This window comes from Nyctereutes procyonoides, unplaced genomic scaffold (genome assembly GCF_905146905.1).
Source record: "Nyctereutes procyonoides isolate TBG_1078 unplaced genomic scaffold, NYPRO_anot_genome, whole genome shotgun sequence".
NCBI lineage: Eukaryota > Metazoa > Chordata > Mammalia > Carnivora > Canidae > Nyctereutes > Nyctereutes procyonoides.
The window spans coordinates 1,171,348-1,182,967 of NW_026575043.1; the positions used below are offsets into that span (position 1 = coordinate 1,171,348).

Sequence of the window (11,620 nt, forward strand, 5' to 3'; positions counted from 1 at the left end):
CCTGGGGGAATGAGTAAGCTCTTACTATTTACCATATGAAGGATCGGCCTCTCCACCCGAGTTTCATACCCTCCCATTTTCCCTTCTGCGCTGGCCCCGGGCCTCGGCCTCTGCAGGGCCGCCCCCTCCAGGAAATCAGCCGGCTTCCCGGAGCCGCTCTGGGCCAGTCCCAACAGGAGCCCTCCGGCGCCCCGCCCCTTCTGCCCCTGAGCCCCCAGACCCCCCACTCCTGCAGTCCCCCGCCCCCTCCCGCGGGTGCGTGCCGCCCTCGCCCTCCAGCCGCCCCCCCCCCCCCCCCCCCGCACGGCCTTCCTCTACTCTGTCATCAGTTCCTGGTGCTCCCCGCCCTCCCCGAGCACTTGACCGGTCCCCGCGCACAGGGGGAATGGGGGGCGGGTACTCTGGAAGGGGAGGGAAACCATCTTCTCTGTACCCTCGGAAGTCCTTGGCTGGGAACTCTGTGACGAGAAAAGTTTATGAAGGTGTACACGTCCTGCACCTCCTGCACCCACGGAGGGCCTGAGGTGCGCGGGGATAGCTCCGCCTCCAGACCACGGCCGCGCAGGAGAGGCCAGGCCCGGAAGCAGGAGAACGCAGGTCACACAGATGCAAGCTGGTGCCTTCTCCCTCCGAAGGGTCGAAAGCCCTGTTGACCTCAGTTCTTTGATGGGTCTAAGAAAATTTATTAATTTTTAGTTTGTTTAGCCTTTTTCTCATTATGAGGACTGGAGTGACAATTTCTAAACAACTCATATGCTGGATGGGAAACAAGAAGTCCTCCCATTGGCTTTAAAATACTTCTGTCTTATCAAAGACATGTGTGTGGCTTGAGTGCTTCTTGGCCATTCTTACCTCTAAATTAATGACCCCTGGCAACACTGTGGAATGAATTAACTAAATGGATGAATTACCATGAGACCCTGAGTGGTTTCTGAGCAGTATGTATCTGCCCATCTATACTGTTTAGTAGTAAAAATTTATGATTTCCATCTGGATTTTCAGGGCAAAGGGCATGGAAGGAGTGTTAATGGTCAAGACTGGTCAAGTAACTAGACTGTGCCTATGAGAGTTTGTAAGACCGCTTCATCGGGAGCAGACTTTGGGCCTCCTGGTACCAATGCAGGCAGACTGCTCCCACGGACCCAGATTGGGGTCCCACAGAACCAGCCAAGAGAGTCCTTTGCTCCATGCAAGATAGAAATCAAACATGAGCCGGAGAAAGTGAACACAGTTTGAAGAGGCAGGGTAAGCATCAGAACCATACTCAGATAAGACAGAGATGTTGGAATTATCAGACCCAGAATTTAGAACAACTATGATAAATCTGCTAAGAGCGTTCATGGATAATATGCAAGAACAGATATGGCAATGATAGGAGAGAGAGAGAGGGAAAGTGTATGAAAGGACCAAAAAGGATGCTAGATGTTAAAGGCACTGTAGTGAAAATGAAGAACATCTCTAATGGGCTTATCAGCAAACTGGACACTGCTGAGCAAAGAATCTCTGAGCATGAGAATATCTCAATAAAAAACTGAAAAGCAAAGGGGGAAAAAAAGACCAAAGAAAAGAGAACATAATATCCCAGAACCATAATAGGCATAATGGAACAGAAAAGATATTTGAGCAGAAAAGAACAGAAAAAATATTTGAAATAATGACTGAATAATTTCCCAGATTAATGTCAGATACCAAATTACAGATTCAGGAAGCCCAGAGAGCACCAAACAGGATAAATGCCAAAAAAATTATACCTAGATGCATCATTTTCAAACTACAGAAAACAAAAATAAAGAAAAACATTCCTGAGAGCTGCTAGAGGGGAAAAAAATTACCTACAGAGGAGCAAAGAGAAAACTCAGAAATTATGCAAGCAAGGAAACTGGAGTGAAATTGTTAGTGTTGAAAAACTCACCAATCTAGACTTCTGCACCCTATGAAATTATCCCTAAAAAGTGAAGAAGAAAGAAAGACTTACCTAGACAAAATATTGAGACAATTTGTTGCCAGTGGACCTGTCTTGCAAGAAATATTAAAAGAAATTCTTTAGAAGGAAATGATATAGATTAGAATTGTGGGGATCCCTGGGTGGTGCAGTGGTTTGGCGCCTGCCTTTGGCCCAGGGCGTGATCCTGGAGAACCAGGATCGAATCCCACATCAGGCTCCCGGTGCATGGAGCCTGCTTCTCCCTCTGCCTGTGTCTCTGCCTCTCTCTCTCTCTCTCTCTCTCTCTCTCTCTCTCTCTCTCTGTGTGTGTGTGTGTGTGTGACTATCATAAATAAATAAAAATTTAAAAGAAAAATTGTGGATCTATGTGTGAAAGAGCATCAGAGAAGGCATAAATGAAGGTAAAATAAAAACTTTATATTTTTTATTCTAAATTGATCTGACTGGTAACAGGTGGTAAAAAATAGTAATCCCTACAACATATTTCCTTTTGTCTATGTGTGTATGTATGCATATATTTGTTTATGTATCAATGAAATGAATGGCAACAATGATACAGGGAACAGGATGGAGGAATTAGAATCATTTTGCTATTATAAGATACTCATACTACCTTAGAAATGGCACAAGGTTATTTGAAAGTAGGCTTGGGTTAGTTCTAAATGTATTGCAAATTCTAGTACTACCACTAAAAAAAGTAAAAAAAGAAGTATGACTGATATGCTAAGAAAGGAGAGAAAGTGAAATAATAAAAAATGCTCGGTTAAAGCCACAAAAGACAGAAAAAGAGTAGAAGACAAAAAAGAATGAAAAACAAAGGCAACAAATAGAAAATTGTAACAACTATGGTTAATAGTAATCCAGCTCTATCAGGAATCACTTTAAATGTCAATGGCCGAAATACACCAATTAAAAGACAGAAATTGTCAGAGTGGACGAGAAACAAGACTAAAATATATGTTGTCTACAAGAAACCCACTTTAAATACAAGGACATATATAGACTGAAGGCAAATGAATGGAGAAAGGTATACCATTTTAATATAACAAAGTAAAATGAAAGCAGGAGTAACTATATTAATTTCAGCAGAGCCAACTTCAGACCAAGGAAAATTATGAGGGCTAGAATGGAGCATTATAGAATAATAAAGGGTTCTATTCTCTCTTACAAAATCAGCATCTCCAGACAGCTTATTCAACAACAACAAAACACGCATTCTTAAACTCACATGGAACATTCACCAAGGTAGACCACATTCTGGGCAGTAAAACACACCTTAACACATTTAACAGGATTGAAATCATACAATGTCTGTTCTTAGACCACAGTGGAATTAAAGTAGACATAATAACGGAGAGATGGCTGGAAAATCCCCAAATATATGGAGACTAAACAACACACTTCTAAATAACACATGGGTCAAAGAAAAATTCTCAGGAGAAATTTTTAAATATTTTGAATTAAATAACAATGAAAATATAACATCAAAAAATTTTTGATACAGTGAAAGAAATGCTTATAGGGAAATTTATAGCATTGAATGCATATATTTGAAAAGTGAAAGATCTGAAATGAATCATCTAAGCTTCCATCCTAGGAAAGTAGAAAAAGAAGACCTAATTATCCAAAGTAAGCAGAAAAAGAAAAAAGAAAAAATTAGGGTAGAAATTAGAAACAGGAAATCTATGAAACCAAAGCCGGTTCTTTGAAAAGATCAATAAAGTCAATAAAATCAATCAGCCTCTCTCACAAGGGAGAAGGGAGAGGACACAAATTAGTGCTATCAGAATTGAAAGATGGGACATCACTGCAGATGCCATGCATATTAAGAAGGTAATAAAGGATTGTTATGAACAATCTTTATGCCCACAGTTTGGATAACCTTGATGAAATGGACCAATTGAAATTGTGAAGACAAATTTGCCAAACCTTACACAAGAAGAAAGAAGTAATCTGAATAGGCCTATATATATTTTTTTTAAAAAAATTGATAATTATTAACATTCCAAACAGGAATTTCAGGCCCAGGTAAGTTCATGGTGAATTCTTCCAAACATTTAAGGAAGAAATTATACCAAATCTCTATGATCTCTATTATACCAATCATAGAGAATCTCTATGATTCTCTCCTTAAAAGAGGACTGAAAAATGTATTCTAGCATAGCCCTGGTGGCTTAGTGGTTTAGCGCCCCCTTTCAGCCCAGGGTGTGATCCTGGAGGCCCAGGATCAAGTCCCAAGTCAGGCTCCCAGCATGGAGCCTACTTCTCCCTCTGTCTGTCTCTCTCTCCTTTCTGTGTGTCTCTAATAAATAAATAAATAATCTTAAAAAAAATGTATTCTATAAGGTCAGCATTACCCTAATACCAACATCAAACAAAGACTTTACAGGAAAAGAGGGCTACAGACCACCATCATTGACAGATGCAAAACTCCTCAGCAAAATAATAGCAAATTTAATCCAACAGCATATAGAAATATTCCAGGTGTGCAAGGCTGGTTCAACATTCACAATCACTTAATGTAATCCATCACACCAACAGGCTGATTGAGAAAAATAACATGATCAGATCAAAAGATGTAGAAAAAACATTGAACAAAATCCAGCTCCCTTTCATGATAAGAACTCTCAGTAAATGTCTGTGCCTTCTACTCCATTTTGCTGTGAATCTCAAACATCTTTTTAAAAAAAACAAACAAAAAACCCACGACTCTAATAAAAAATAATAATACATATATTAGAAAAGAAAATGATTTCTGTTTGTGGAATTTTATGAAAGAAAGTGAAGTCTTGAATTTCAAGCTTTGCAGAGGATAGACTGAGAACCATGTCTTGGAGTGGTGTGGAAAGCAGGGAAGAGCTAGCAGGGGCCCCAACTGGGAACTCATAAAGCATAGAGAGGGCAGCCATTCATAGACTTTGGAGGTAAATTCAGCAGAGTCTGGCAATCATTTCCATGCTGGGGGAGAGGGGGGGAAAGGAATTCTGAGGGAGGCCCAAGGACAAGTTCCAGCACCTCCACAGGGCCTTCAGGAAGTAAGGTGCAGGTTTGGTCAGTACCAGTATGTCTGAGATTATTGTGATGCTGGTCATGCTATTAGCATAAGGCTCATAGAACTAAAATGCTTAAAATTATCTAGGAGGTGGATACCACCTAACCTTGGTGTGGCGGTTGTTTCAGATCCATTTTTAAAATGTAGTTGCAGACAATGACCCCATAACAACTCCAAGTAGAGAGAAGACCCCAGGGCTTCAGGAACCAACACCCATGAGTACAGGAGCCTAAGGGGGAGCTACCCAGCGACTGAGTGGGTGGAAACACACGTGCCCTGCAGCCAGTTAGCTTTTCTTTCTCTCCCATGTGGAGGTGGTACAGTTTCACAGCAACACCTCTCACCCTTTCTGACCCAGCATCCTGTTCACATCAGTGATATCCAGCACACAGTCCTGTCCCTCCCTCACCCAAGTGACAAAGTTCTGGTGAGGCACCAGGACAAGTTGTCTGTGTGCCCTGCCACCACGGCCAGGTGACATATTTAATGGCACCTGGAAGGAGGAGTTGTTTAAGAAAAGAACATGAGCCAGAAAATTTTTTCAGTTGGAGAGGACTTTTGAACCAAATTGGTTCCCACAGATCTTGTTTGTATAGTGTAACATTCCCTCATTGATGTCTTCAAGTTCTCTTCTAAGAGTACCTGGTATCATCGACCATCACTTTGGATTCCATTCCACTTTTAGGTGTCCTTTAAAATCCAGTCTTTGGGCAAGAAAAATTGCACTCCCAGAGAGGGTTGGCTTCGTGGCGGGCAAGCTGTGCATTTGCACCAGGCCAGACACTTGACTTAATGCTCTGCCGTTGCTGGTTGGAAAATCTTAGTAATCTTTAAACAAAAAGCCCTGTGTTTTCATTTTGCACTAGGCCCACAGATTATGTAGCAAATTCTTCTCACAAAAGCTCACAAAAGGAGCAATCATCTGATTCCACTGCTCCTTACAGGGAGGAGCAAGAAGGTGAGCACAAGGCCACCCTCTACTTGACAACAAGTGTGCCCGTTACTGAGGGTGAGGGGATGCACCGCTAGAATGGAATACTTTAAGACACGCCCTAGGATATCAAAAGAAAAAGACCCACTAAACCATGAAAACTTTATTCTAGGGTTTGACGAATGTTTTGCAGCCTTTTATTTTAATCTGAGTACTTCAGGCCTTGTTGGCCTCCAGTTTCTTGTCAGGCTTCTTGTTTTCTGTTGTGTTTTGTTTTGGTACGTTTCATCACTAATCATGCTTTTTACTCTTTCAAGATTCCATCGTGTGGCTCTACTTTTCAAGATATTCAGTGATAGCCTAGAATGCAGAATCATGGAAGGAGGAGGAATAGCACAGCACTCAGTTTTTACAATATGCACATTTTATCTTTCTTTCTTGCCTAATTCTTCTGAATTATATTAAAAGTCAAATGTTAAGTGAGAAATGCAAGTTTCTTAGGAAATCTGGAGAGTAGCTACAAAAGTTTAAAATTAGAAAAGTGTAGCTCAAGTCTAGCTCATAGCATAGACTGCTAATTCATGCTGAATATGTCTCTAACTCTTCTACAAAATGCCCCAGGCAGGTAGACTGGTTGTCTGTGTTTCTATCAGATTTAAATCCACATTTCCATAAAACCTCTAAGAGAAAGGCCCCCTGGGGTTTGAACCCAGAATCTCCTATTTATTAGGCAGGTGCCTTAACCAACTAAGCCACAGAGCCTTATAATCTGTCGTATTTTATCATGCCTTAATTTGTGTTTTATTTCTGTCATTTCTTGAGGATTTAACAAGAAGGTGAACCTGGACCACAGTCAGAACCAAAGAACACTCTGTGTGGAATGAGAACTCTGTGGAGAAGCCCATCTTGCTTGGTTCTGAGACCCATCACATCCCCTCAGACCCACAGGAAGCCTGCCTTTCCAACTCTGTGGGTGAGTGCTATTAGAAACCAGACCCAGGCTTTTGACCTCCAATGATTTTGTCTCTCCCACATGCCAAAATGTACTCCCTCTCTCCAAATCTGATTTATTTATAATGTCAATGCTAGGATGGCATCATCTAAACCAGGTAAAGACTCAGACAAAGTTCCTTGCATGAGAATGCTCAGGTAGGATTCTTCATAACTTGAGTACCTGTGTATTAAGGTATAAGTCATATGTCTTCCAACAGACAGGCACAGGAGGCATAGGGTAAACTGTACATGCTCCCATTCGGAAAGAACAAAAACAGGGGACACGCTGATGCATAGCAATTCTAGAATCCAGTGGGTGCATGATGCTACTTGATTAGGGCTCAGTAGTTCTCGGAAATGTTTTCCTGGACTCTTGGCTTCACCCTGAGGATCAACCATCCTGTGGATACGAAATTTCTCTTACTCACTGAGTCATCCTCCTGGCCTACTTCCTTCCCATAGAGTCTGGGAGGTTCAAGGTCCTCTTTCCATTTCACGCTGTCCTCTATCCCTTTCAGTTCAAGCTTTCAGTATCTGACAACTGTGCTCTTTATACCCCCGTGACTTCATAAAGGCCATTGGAGCTTATTCCTTTAGATTTGGAGTCAGCAAACTATGACCTAGAGGCCAAATCTGGCCACCTACCTGTCTTTATAAAGCTTTACTGGACTGCAGCCACACTTACTTTTTTCATATTATCTGTGGCTGCTTTCTTGCTACAACCACAGATCTGACTAGTTCTGACAGAGACCGTGTGGTGCACAAAGCCTAAAATATTTACTGTTAGCCCCCTTCAAGAAAAAGCTTTCCAACGTCTGTATGAAACCAAAGGTGCACTCGCAAACCTGATGAACAGAAGCCCATGTCTACCTTGGCTTCCTATGAGGCTGCTGGCAGACCACACACTTAGGACTTGCGGTTTTGTGGCAGAGGATATGTAGGGCATGTCCTGAAGAGCCTTAGAGGTTTGTTTTTCCATTTAGAGATCACCTTAACTCACTGGGGAATGCCAACAAAGGTCTTACCATCACACCTTTGGCTTCATCTTTAGGCCACATTTTCTGACACTGCTCTGGACTTAATCCTTGCCTGAAAGTCATTTCTTAATTTTAGCCTTTATTTTCATCTGGAGTGGCTGGAAATAATAAACAGCTTTTCTTTCAAACCCTGTTTTGGCTCATTTGTATGTAACAGATATTCCCTTACCTTAAATCATCCATCTCACATTTTCCCACAAACAGCAAGAAAGGCTAAGCAAGCTGTCACAGTTCGGTCCAGAAGTCTCTTTAGTTAAATCAGCCAGCTCATAGGTTTGTTTTCTGCATTCCAGAATATTGCAGGCATAGTGTTTGTAAATTCTCTACTGATTCATTAAGACATAACATTTTCCCTGGGATCCACATGTCCCATCGATGACTGACCCATAAACCTTGTTGGGATGTGTCCACACCTAAGCTTTTTTACGGACTCCCCCACTACCCCATAAATTATGATGTCTCTTGGGACAGCTGCTGAGCGCTATTTCCAGCACTTTACAAGCTCACCTTTTTTCCAAGGGCTCTTTTTCCAGCATCATGGAACTGTAACCCCACTTGATCATGAATCAGTATTCCTGAAGGTACAAGAAAGCCCCTCTGCCAACACCAGAGGCTCTCTCTGCAGCTTTCTCCTCTCTGGTATTGTTTCATTTTTGCTTACTGCATTGGCCTCCCTGAAATGCTATCTTTGTGTCCCCCAATTCAGTGACACTGCCTGGCTCGGAATTCCCCCTAGGTATGCCTCAGGCTTAGAAACTGCCTCCAGGCACCAAGCTGAAGTTTGCATTTACACTGCCTAATAGTGAAAAAGCAAAGTTTTTTCCAATTTCAAAAGTCCTCATACAACTATTGTGACTAATTTCCCTTCGTGTGAACTCGGAGCTTGTGTAGAATGGGAACATTCTGCACTTGGATACAAAGTGCTCCAGAAGAACATCCTCAATGCCACATCCCACCAGCAGGAAGGAGGGTTCTTTAATTCCCAGTCCTCCAATAATTGATTTTTCTCAGTTTTTTACTTTTTACTAATGGCGGTAGAGTACTGTCTCTTTTTACTTTTTATTTCTGTGCTTAATGATTTTGGAAATTTTTGCACAATATTTGTTAGCCTCCATTCATCTCTCTCCTAAATTGCTTGTCCTATCCTTTGTCCATTTCATTTTGATCTTGCTGCTTTTGGTGGCCTCCTATTATACCATCTATCTATTTGGCCCCTGCTATTTGGGGACAATTTAAATATACTCTCCCATGATCACATTTATCTATTATATTTCTGCTATGTCATTTGTTTAACATAGTCTTCATTTTAGTGGAAGCAAATACTAGAATTGTATTTCTTTGTCAGTCGTGCTTTTGAAGTTTTTAGAAGTTCTCCGCTCACTGGCACATGAGGATATTCTCCTTCATATACTTCTAGTAGCTTTATTTTTTGCTTTCACATTTAAGAAACTTATTAGCTGATTCTACCATGTAGTCCACATGAAGAACAACGGTAATGAAATATTTTTGGAATCATCTGTGTCTGTTTATACTTGATGGCTTCTGTCTCGGATCTGTTTTGTTGTAGAAGCCCGGAGTCATGTCCAACCCCGGTGCCTGCCCAGTTCTCACCCCAGCTCTGAGAGATCTGGGTTTCTTTCAGAGCTTGGGAGGTGAGGACTCTCCTAGGCTGTAGCTGCTTTCAAGGAGTTGGCCCTAGCTCTGGCAAGAGACAGAACCCAGAGCTGCCCACAACAAGGACTGGAGGAGGCCATTGCTTGTACATGAATTTATCAAGCAAAGAGAAAGATCTGGATGTGAACCCAGCCAGTCGGAACATTCAAAATAAGGGCTGGGCTCCTTCATCAACTGATTCTGGGAAGAGTCATCATCAGACCCTGTTTGCTTGTCCTGTTCCAGCGGACATGTCTCATGTTGCCCTGCTTTCCCTCCACTACCTGGGGGACATGTCACACACTCGGTGTTCAATGTCGTTATATAAATTCATTACGTTCCAGCCTGTGCTCCAGGATTTCATTTCAGCTCCGTGTCCTCCAGAGACCCCGAATGTCCCATAGGGAGCTTCTTTCATGGATTCGTAAATTCCCCCATGACAACTTTTAGCACACTTGACTGAATGTAGTCAGCACAGTTGAGGTGAGTCCCCTGAGAGTGCCTGGCAGAATTCAGGTTCCAGGGACCCCCCACGTCGGAGCTGGAGGGGCGGGGGCTTTTACAGTCTGCGGCCCACACCCAGCTCGCTGTGCTCCTCTGTGAACTCCTGGGCTGCCAGGGTCAGCGTCCGGTCATTACAATCCAAGTCACGAATTTGAACTGCTTTTGTGTCCACTGCGGACTTCCAAATGTCCCCGCAGGGCAAGCTGGTTTCCCGCGTGTCCCTTGGGGCCCGGCCCTGCTGCCGCCAGCGCTGGGCGGTCCGGAGACGGGGCTGGACGAGAGCGGGAAAAGCAGGGCCTCTTCCGGGAGGATTGGGGCGGCGCCTGCAGGGAGCAGAGGAAGCAGGTGCACCCCTGCGGGGCTTTCTGCTACTCTTTGTCCCTCCAACACGCGTTTTTCTTTCTGTATCAAATAAAAACAGCGATTTCTCTGAAGCACGGGTGGTGACCTAGCCCGTGGAGCTCGGGAAGCCTGGGCGCTTTCTGAACGCACAAAAAGTGTGCTGTGTTTTCTCTTTCAAAACCCTCTTCGTGCAATTCCACAGAAACAGAAGTCCTTCGGTATTTCGTGCACGGCACAAATACACTAGTTCCGATAAAAAAATAATTGCAAAGAGCGTGTGCCCAGCCACCGGGATGGCCGAGTGGTTAAGGCGTTGGACTTAAGATCCAATGGGCATGTGCCCGCGTGGGTTCGAACCCCACTCCCGGTAGAGCAAGTTTTCGTCTCGGCAGCCCGTCCTGGGGGGAGGCTGGCCTCCTGGGACGCGCGTCCCCGCTTTTCTGGCCCTCCGCAAAAACATTATCCTGTCTTGCCTTCAGGCAGTAGTACCGGAGCTCTTTTTTGTCCCAACCCCATCAAATTGCCAACATAAGGAAGACAAGTCGACAGTCTTCCTAATGAGATTGATACTCCAGCCCTTGGGTTCCAGGGGAATGGAACCTTGGAGGCTTTGGCCTTGAGGCCACAGGAAAGGAGCCCTCCTCTGTGGCCCCTGTGAAGCGAGAACTACCTGCCAGGGGATTCTTACTGCTTCCAAAGGTGGTTCTCAGAACGATGCTGGGGCTGCCCCTCCAGCTGGCTCCGGAAAGCAGAATTGAACCTTCACCAGCACAACATGAGTGTTTTGAAATATAAAAATGCTCCCTCGGTGCAGTTTCCTTTTGCCTTTCTCCAGTGAATGTTGTTGAGCATCTTTCTGTTTATGAGCCACCTGTATTTCCTTTTCTGTGTACTCATTTTTTTTCTATTAGCTGTTAGGTCTTTCTCTTATGATTTGTGGGAGCTCTTTAAATATGAATCAATGAAGCCTTATTCTGATATGTCACAGATACTCCACTTTGTTATTTGCCTTAGATCTTGGCAACAATATGGGACTATGCAGCTTGAGTGGTCAGTCTCTTGGTTCCATTCTGACTTACACATACCTTCCCCACTACAAGGTCAACAAGTGTTGACAGAGGAATGCCATGCTTTCTTCTAGAATGTCCATGATTTCTTTTTTG

At 43.4% G+C, this 11,620-nt stretch overlaps 1 non-coding gene across 1 annotated transcript; it reads left to right on the forward strand.

Moving 5' to 3' along the window:
- Nucleotides 1-10,744: 10,744 nt before the first annotated feature.
- TRNAL-UAA (transfer RNA leucine (anticodon UAA)) lies at nt 10,745-10,827 on the forward strand. Its single transcript has one exon. It is a non-coding gene; the product is annotated as a tRNA-Leu (tRNA).
- Nucleotides 10,828-11,620: the final 793 nt, after the last annotated feature.